General features: G+C 38.1%; 1 long non-coding RNA gene and 1 other non-coding gene across 3 annotated transcripts; both read right to left on the bottom strand.

Moving 5' to 3' along the window:
• Positions 1–696: 696 nt before the first annotated feature.
• On the bottom strand, positions 697–4,104 carry LOC118780104. 2 transcript variants are annotated; one of them, XR_005005063.1, is made up of 7 exons: positions 3,993–4,104; positions 2,391–2,479; positions 2,062–2,183; positions 1,781–1,860; positions 1,291–1,362; positions 1,095–1,190; positions 697–954 (listed from the first exon to the last, which is right to left on the bottom strand). It is a non-coding gene; the product is annotated as an uncharacterized LOC118780104 (long non-coding RNA). The 2 variants fall into 2 exon arrangements; XR_005005064.1 differs by lacking the exon at positions 3,993–4,104 and adding an exon at positions 2,567–2,837.
• A 1,112-nt stretch (positions 4,105–5,216) lies between these two features.
• trnah-gug lies at positions 5,217–5,288 on the bottom strand. The gene has a single exon. It is a non-coding gene; the product is annotated as a tRNA-His (tRNA).
• Between the last annotated feature and the right edge of the window lie 3,489 nt (positions 5,289–8,777).

Genomic DNA, 8,777 nt, shown 5'->3' with positions numbered 1-8,777 from the left:
CATTGTGCTGTGTGTCATGGTACATTCGCGTAGAGCATCCACTGAAGCTGCATTCTCAATCTGAAACATTTAGGGGAGACAAACATACAAGTCAATAAATATTTCTTCATCGGTACTTCTTCATGTTATGACATTAGATTTTATTCCACGCATAGCATGAAGTAATCGTAAACTAGCACAAAACAATAAATGTATATACCAATACGGTATATGTTAAGGAAGTAGATTGTTTAATAACAATTAACAACTATATTATATTCTACTCTGCCTCTCCATGGAGTTTTCCACTCTCACCTCTTGCAAAGCTTTCCCTATTTCTTCATCTGTTATTAAATCAACTGTTGCTTTGATAGAAGACTGTCCTGCAAGAAAATGAACTAGATCTTCTGACAGGAAATGGGGCCCTGGACCTCCATGCACTACTGACACCGCAATCATCTTTCCTGCCAGGTAGTATTCATCCTCCCTAAAAGCTGTTAATGAATTCATATAGCAAACTTAATACTGTAAAGGTATTACATACTATAATATACATACTGTACATACTAATTGAAAACTTAAAAAAACAAAATATGCCATATGATATATACACATCTTGATCATTGACCTTTGAATAGTCCTTATGTGATCCTATGAATACCATTTGCATTATAGACCTAGAAACGACATCCATCTGGTTCATCAAAAATTGGCCGGTCTTTAAGATGTTTCATTAATAGAGTCAGAAACTCTCGTCTTGGCCCGCTGGTGTCAATTCCTTCTTCTAAAGCACCAGCATCATCAGTGAATTTTACCAGCATGTTACAGGTTTCAGAATATGATGTACGCTTGAATCCTCTGACAGCTCCATCCCAAACATTAGCTCTCAAAATGTTGAATCTGCTGACTCTTGTATAATCAATCTGTTGAGACAGGTTTGCAATAATCTTGGATAATGTAATGTTCATCTCCTCTCTGTAATGACAAAGAAAGTGACTGAATTATTGGATATTGCTAAGAGAAAAAAATTGTAATTTTTTGAAAAATGATTCAAATACCAGAAATATTGTACAGAGAAAAAACAGGCATGCTAAAGTCAAAAGCTGTCAGTTTACATTGCTGTGTGTTGAAAATTCTTCAAATCTACTGCCACCAGCTCCTCTTTCTCTTCCTCTTCCTCAGCACATGGTGCATAAAGGTCTGTGTATTTACTGTTGGGAAATTAACAATCCCATTCTGAGACATTTTACAAATGTGTCCTCCATGCACCACTTTAAAATCAAAACTAAGTAAGTCAGTGGTATTTATTACCTGTAGCAAATAGTCCTGTTTGGTTGTGTTTCAGGTGGATCCACATCCTCAGATTCAGGGAGTAATGGAGTTCTGAATAACAATTAGAGGAAGGCGGGACCCACAAGATGTACAAGCAAGGAATTGTTTGTTATCACACAATAGTTGCATAAAATTTACATTTTATAAAAATTAGAACTTATTCTTCATCTTCCGGTTTGTAATATGGAGTACTCTGATTTAATGGCTTGAAAACCTCATAAACAAAAATCATACAATTATCAGAATTTTGAAATAGGTTTCTGTTATTGTTAACTTACAACAAACTACCGTATATATAAGGTGAAAGGTTGACAGTGTGTCCAATATAAAAACTACACACCAATATTCACAACAAGCCTTGGTTCTTCAAAAAAATATAGACCAGAAGAAGTATTTAGCGCTTAAACTAAAAATTATATCCAAAATTAAATATTGATATTATAAATATTAAATTAAAAAACTTATGTACCACAGTGTCAGCCCGACTGAATTCAGCTGCGCTCCTAGATGTGACGACAACTTCACAGTCAGAGTCAGAGTTGTCATCGCCTATAAATAAAAAAACAATCAACATGGTACACTACAGTAGAGCAATAAAATATGTAAAAATATTTACAGATTAAACCCACAAACCTCCTCTAAAGTGTGTTTCTAGGCAAATATAAAAAGTGATCCTGGAATATGCCTTTCCTATTTCCTTTTTGTATTCTGCCAACATGAATGGCCAAAACAGCCAAAACCAAAACTGACCTGGATGCATTTCCTTTGTTGTCTTTGTCGTTCTTTTGGGCCACAGTTAAAAGACTGTCGTTCTTTTGACTTCGCGCTTCTATACTCCAAGAATTGTTTATATGATGGGCATGGTTGTTCTGCTGGATGTAACAGAGTACCATGTCAAAATAGAAAGGTAGCAGCGGCTCAAACTATAAGCAGGTGTCGCCTAAAGCCCAAAATAAAAATTAACAACGCATATTAACTGAGGTCATTGCTATTCCGTCAAGGCCAAAAGATTGGCTGTAACTGGAACTGTAATTGCACTTTTATTCACTGCATGTATAACTTGTTTACGCTACACTTACCTTGCTTAGCATTAGCATTTTCCATTTGTTCAGATGACTCCTGTGCACTTGGTCCTTCCGTCTGGTTCATCAAACATTGCAGAGACCGTCTATACGAAAAACAAAACGGTGTTACCTGGCTCAAGAGAGTTACACAAAAATAGCAAAACATTGTTTTTATTCACTACATTCACTACCATAAAATCGTACTCCGCGCGCATTCCATCCGTAAACTGATTTTACGCCACTTCCGGCATGTAAACGGATTGACGGCTAACTTATCCCTTAACTTCCGGCATTTGGGACATTCCCCTTCCGCCAGCAACTCTAGTTTGTAAATTTGTTTTGGCCGTTTGTAAATTTGTTTCGGACATATGCAAATTTGTTTCGTTTTCGCGATGTAAACTTCTTTTGCACTCATCGGCCACCGTACCAACTGACATCACCTAATGCCTACAACCGACATAGCAGAAGAAACATCTTCACAACAGCAACAAACACCTGTGCAGGAAGCACAGCCCGACAGGGACATTCCACCAAGTCGTCAAACCTCCTGAAAGATACAAAGACTTTGTGTAGAACATGATAACATTTTTACAGGTTTAAAATAGCCTCTAGAACTTACTAAGTTTTGTTAGAAACAAAGAGTTAAATTATGTGAGTTACGTATTGTGAAAAGTTGAAAGTTCATGTACTGTGGAAAGAAACACAATACTGAGTATAGATGTCACAGCAAGAGATACTTCTCACAATATACTCACAATAAACTTTGTTGTTAGCTGACAGTACATTTAGTTAACTCAAAAGGAAGCGTGGTGTGTTGTATGCACCTATTTAGTTATGCGCAGCTTTACGCATTAGGGATCAGCGCTATACAAATGACGTAAGGCAGTGAGCGTATACGTCCGCGGTAGAATGGTGGGTTGATGGTGATGACCTGTATCTGGCCATTGATTTTAGTTATTAAACTGTTAAACTATACCGATGAGTTTTGAATACATCACCTAACCTCACAGACACAAATGAATTGCTCTTGTAGACATTATCTTGCAAATAAGTAATAAGAGTCACAACTGCGTTTAGGGCAAATTGCTTAGTGATTAATTGCGTTCTCACATAGATAAAATCACTTACGGCGACACAGTTGCTATACAATATAGTGTAATTACAACTGCTAGCTAAATTAACAACGCCGCCAATATGGCACCAGAACATGCTGTATCGAGCTTCAAATTTGGAAAGGATAACATTAGCCAGTATCCCTCCGATATCCAGTGCACATTTGCTTGGCAGGTGGCTCTAAGACAGTCCCAATTAACGTTATGATTTATGCGTTGACAGAGACAAGGCGATTCAATAACAAATACAGCAGAACGACTACAGTCAACTGGAACAGTTGGAACAAATTACCTAACCTTACCTAACGATAGCTAGTCTACATTGAAATAAATACCCAATATCTTCAGATAGCAGGGAAAGTTTCTTTATATGTGATCTGTGTGGGATAAAAAAGAATAACCTTGAAAGCTGTTTCTTTTTCTAAGTCCAAAATGTTATTGTTTTGCCTGGCTAGCTAGCCATGAAAGGTCTTCCCTAGCCAACTAAGGGGAAAATATTCCTCACCTTGACTCTGGCACGAACTACCCCTCTCCCCTCTTCAGCTACCATAGCCAAGAATCCATGTCTTGAGAAGATGATAGTATTGCCTAAAATTACTTCCTTGAATGTACTATGCTATGGCGATTCTCCCACACAAAAGCGTGTCTCCGCCTGCCCACCATGCTGCACACGAGCGGTTATAGCTGTCAACTTAGCGTTGAACTCGTTTACTAAAAAACGGTGCTGGTTCTTCCCCACCAGCCCCGTAACCTGGGGGTATGGCATACTGACCCTGTGAATGCATTTACACCTAAAAAGGTTCATAAAGAGCGTTCATAAAAGTCAGTCTAAGGTCATCTTTATGGATTATAATACCAACAGAAATATGTTTACTTTACAGTGTTCCCTAAAACTATCCACAAACTAACCTTATAACTAACTATATATTCAGATATCACACATCCGAAGGAGCAGATCAGGTTCAGCTTTGGTCAGTCATCGGAAGGGTAAGGACTTTTGAAACATTACATCCTTCGATCACCTACGCCTCCCATGCAAAAGGGTCTTATAGTATTTTTATGGTCGATGATTTTAGCAGTAGTATGAAGGTAGAATCGTGCCTTAAATACGAAGTGCAGAGTATGATTTGCGCTTGTAAATGGCGAACTGTAAAAGCGAAACACTAATTGCAATTGTACTTTACAACTTGCGAAACCGCATTTTGGAGTTTGCAATAGTAATTTACGATCTGCAAAACGGCAAGTAATAATAATAATAAATTGCAATCTCTCTACATGGCTCTGGTAATTTCATACTCGCAAAACTTTACCACAGGATTTGCGTTTGTAACTTCCGGTCTTAGCGTTTAGGAGCGTAATCTTGTCACGAGATTTTTGGCCGCTTTCTCTCGCCAGTCTCTGTGCAAAAAATGAAAGAAGCGCGACTCACGATTTACAACTTGCTTACAATAAAAGCATCCAGTAGGTGGCAGTGTACGTATACACTCAGTTACGTTTGGCGTACTACGTTTGTTGTGTGCGTGAAACACTGCTCATAGTAAACGTATTTATTTGAATGTACTTTGTCTAACAATTACCCTGGTAGGTTTTATTTTCTTTTCCATTGCTTATTTATGTCTATAGTAATATAATAATGCACAATTTTGTTATTGAGCAACGGTTAAATATCACAGACGGTCCGTCTGTGATAAAATATTATCACCCCCATGCCGTTTCAGGATTTTCAGCCTGCCGTGACCCGGATTCGAACCGGGGTTGCTGCGGCCACAACGCAGAGTACTAACCACTATACGATCACGGCGAGCTACTAGGGCTCTTGGAGATACATTACGCAAAAAGTGCTTTCATCGCTGATTACCGCCGGTATATATGGTATTTTATAGGTTATTCTCTTTAAGTCATTCTTGTAGTCACTACATAACATTATTAACTTACAGGACACTCAGGCCAACATTTAATTATATTGATTTGCAGTCGAGTACTACATATATTCTGGAAACAATCTTATTTGGGGAAGACATATATATTTCATTCTGTCGGTTTTTTCAGTCTTTTAAGTATGGGAAATGGCTCCTAAAGGGCTAGTCAGTTCATAACGTTGCTGAGGACTAATGAAAAGAGCTGGTAAAAATTTATGTCGATGCTAGGATACGTTATCGGGGCCAGGAAACACTCATTTTCGCGAAACTGTTAATAATATCACTTTGCGCTGTGTAACGCTTTCAAGATTAAAGTAGGCCTATTTTTCTTCTTCGCCAGGAGTATGAATGAATATGAATGACACTGGTTTTTATACCATGAGAACTGGAGGGACAAAACCTGAGATGGTTGGAGATTCGAACTGCTTAACAGTGTCATTACAGGTGACCCTGGCTATTTGTGGGGTACATGTTATTGAGATCGCAGGGCACAGGAAAACAGACAACTGTATGGTATGGATATGGGCTTCTACTGCACACATTGGGCTTGTGCTAGGGGTGGGCGGATCGATCCAAATATCGATAGTATCAATACCAACGTTGGCATCACTATCTGATCGACAATAGCGTGATGAGATCGATACTTTTGTTCCAGTTTCTCTTCTACGTTCAGTACGTTACTCCCATTTCATCAAAAAGTAGACTCGTGTGTGTAAAGCACAGCTCCCTTTACGTCTTGCCTGCTCACTCTGCTCCCCCTCCCCTCCCTGCTCTACCGTTTTGCTGTTACGTGACTCAACAGTGCCTGGCAAACACTGTTAGCTGCACTGAGCGAGAGCATGGCAGAGAGAAAGAGGAGCGCTGTTTGGAGTTATTTTACAAGTGAAAATGAAAATATTGCAAAATGCAATGTGTGTAAGAGAGCTGTTCGTTACTGTGGCAACACCACCAATTTATACAAACATATAAAAAATCACGAAAAAGAGAATGCCGAGTTGCAACAAAAAAAGATGAGAGGAGAGAGATCCCCCAGGCAGACCGCTGTCGGCACAGAGACAAAAGTCGCTGGCAGAATCGTTTCTGCAAGTCAAAGAATATCCAGGTAACTCCTACACAGCAGTGAAACTAATATTTTAGTCATGTCGGATGTTCAATTTTAGCTAATGTTAATTTTCACAATGATACTAGTCATCATAGTTGTTACTTTAGCAGACTGATTAAATATAGACCATATTAAGTCATTCAAATAACACAGTCAGCTCATTACAATGTGTTATCTAAATGAATTATTTCACTGGAAGTAAAAAATATTTTAAAACTGAAATATGAAAATGGCAGAATACAATAATCCTTTAGTGTTAACTAAAGGGGCACTGGGATGTATTTAGGCTACATTTAGATATAGATATATCTACATATAGATATATTTGCACCTTATTTACTTTAGTTTTCTCAAACATTTGTGTGTACTTTGTTTATAAAAACTAAAGAAATTTTTATTTTATAATATTGTTTCTGAACAACTGAATACAAAGTCGAATTGAAAAAGAGGAATTTAAGTTTTACAAAATGTTCTCCAGTAATTTTGTAACTTTAATAACATTGTTTATTTTTTTTTTTTTTCAAAAAAGCCAGAGAAGTGCAATGTTATTATATTTTTATTTTTGAACAAAACCTCTAACTGGGAAGGAAGAATTTGACTTTAAACATTTGTTCCCTAGTAATAGTTTTGTGCACTTTGTTCTTTAAAAAAGTCAGAGAAGTGTAAATAAAGGGAAAAATTGTTTTGTTATTATATAGTTATTTCTGAACAAAAACCTCAGACTGAAGGGAAAAGGAATGTAAATTTTCAATATTGATTTTTCTTTTGTGCAGATTTTATGTTAATAAATATATATTTTTTATTTGCCTAACTTTGCTTAAAATCTGTTCTGGGTTTTAACATGCACATAATTAACAGTGGAAAGCAAAAATCACAAACTCATTTAGTGGTCAGAAGATGTATTCAGATTTAACATATGATGACACACTGCTTGCCCCTACATGAAAGCACATAAGCTGCTTGGTTAAGTACAAAGTATCGGTATTGGTATCAGCAATACTGGCCCTGTATTTACTTGGTATCGGATCGGTAAAAAATTTGCAGTATCGCACACCCCTAATATATACACAGTATATGGACAAAAGTATTTGGCCACACCTGTTTTTCAGGGTTTGGGCTAGGACTTTTCTCCAGTGAAAGGCAATCTTAATGCTTCAGAATACCAAGACATTTTGTACATTTTGGATTTTCTACTGGCATTTATGCAAGCACAAAAACTGTGCAGCATGGGTTTCCATTGCCGAGCAGCTGCATGCAAGCCTCACATCATCAAATCCAATGCCAAGCGTCGGATGGAATCGTGTAAAGCACACAGACACTGGACTATGGAGCAGTGGAAACATGTTCTGTGGAGTGACGAATCACGCTTCTTTGTTTGGCAGTCATATGGGCGAGTCTGGGTTTGGCGGATGCCGGGAGAACGTTACCTGCCTGACTGCATTGTGCCAACTGTGAAGTTTGGTGGAGGAGGGATAATGGTATGGGGCTGTTTTTCAGGGTTTGGGCTAGGCCCCTTATCTCCAGTGAAGGGCAATCTTAATGCTTCAGCATACCAAGACATTTTGGATAATGCTATGCTTCCAACTTTGTGGCAACAGTTTGGGAGAGGCCCTTTTCTATTCCAACATGACTGTGCCCCAGTGCACAAAGCAAGGACTATAAAGACGTGGTTTGATGAGCTCGTGTGGAAGAACTTGACTGGCCCGCACAGAGCCCTGACCTCAACCCCATCGAGCACCTTTGGGATGAACTGGAACAGAGATTGCGAGCCAGGCCTTCTCGTCCAACATCAGTGCCTGACCTCATAAATGCTCTACAGAATGAATGGGCACAAATTCCCACAGAAACACTCCAAAATCTTGTGGAAAGCCTTCCAAGAAGAGTGGAAGCTGTTATAGCTGCAAAAGGAGGACCACCTCCATATTAAAGTATATGTATTTGAATACAATGTCATTACAATGTAATGGTCAGGTGTCCGAATACTTTTGTCCATATAGAGTGTGTGCAATTTTATTTATATATATATATATATATATATATATATATGCATAAGCCCCAGGCAAACTTGACTTAGCCCCTAATCTTTTCAATAGCTAGAAAGGCCCCTGGTTAAAATACACAACGCAGTCTACACCCATTACATGAGCATGACTATTGCACAAGTTAACTTGTGCAACCTGAGTAGAAAAGGGAAGCCATTTATACTAGCATATATCCCAGTCATTAGATCACAGAATCCAAAACATAAAATAAACAGCAATTACATTAC

Source organism: Megalops cyprinoides, chromosome 7 (genome assembly GCF_013368585.1).
Source record: "Megalops cyprinoides isolate fMegCyp1 chromosome 7, fMegCyp1.pri, whole genome shotgun sequence".
NCBI lineage: Eukaryota > Metazoa > Chordata > Actinopteri > Elopiformes > Megalopidae > Megalops > Megalops cyprinoides.
This window is presented reverse-complemented; position numbering and strand designations above follow the sequence as displayed.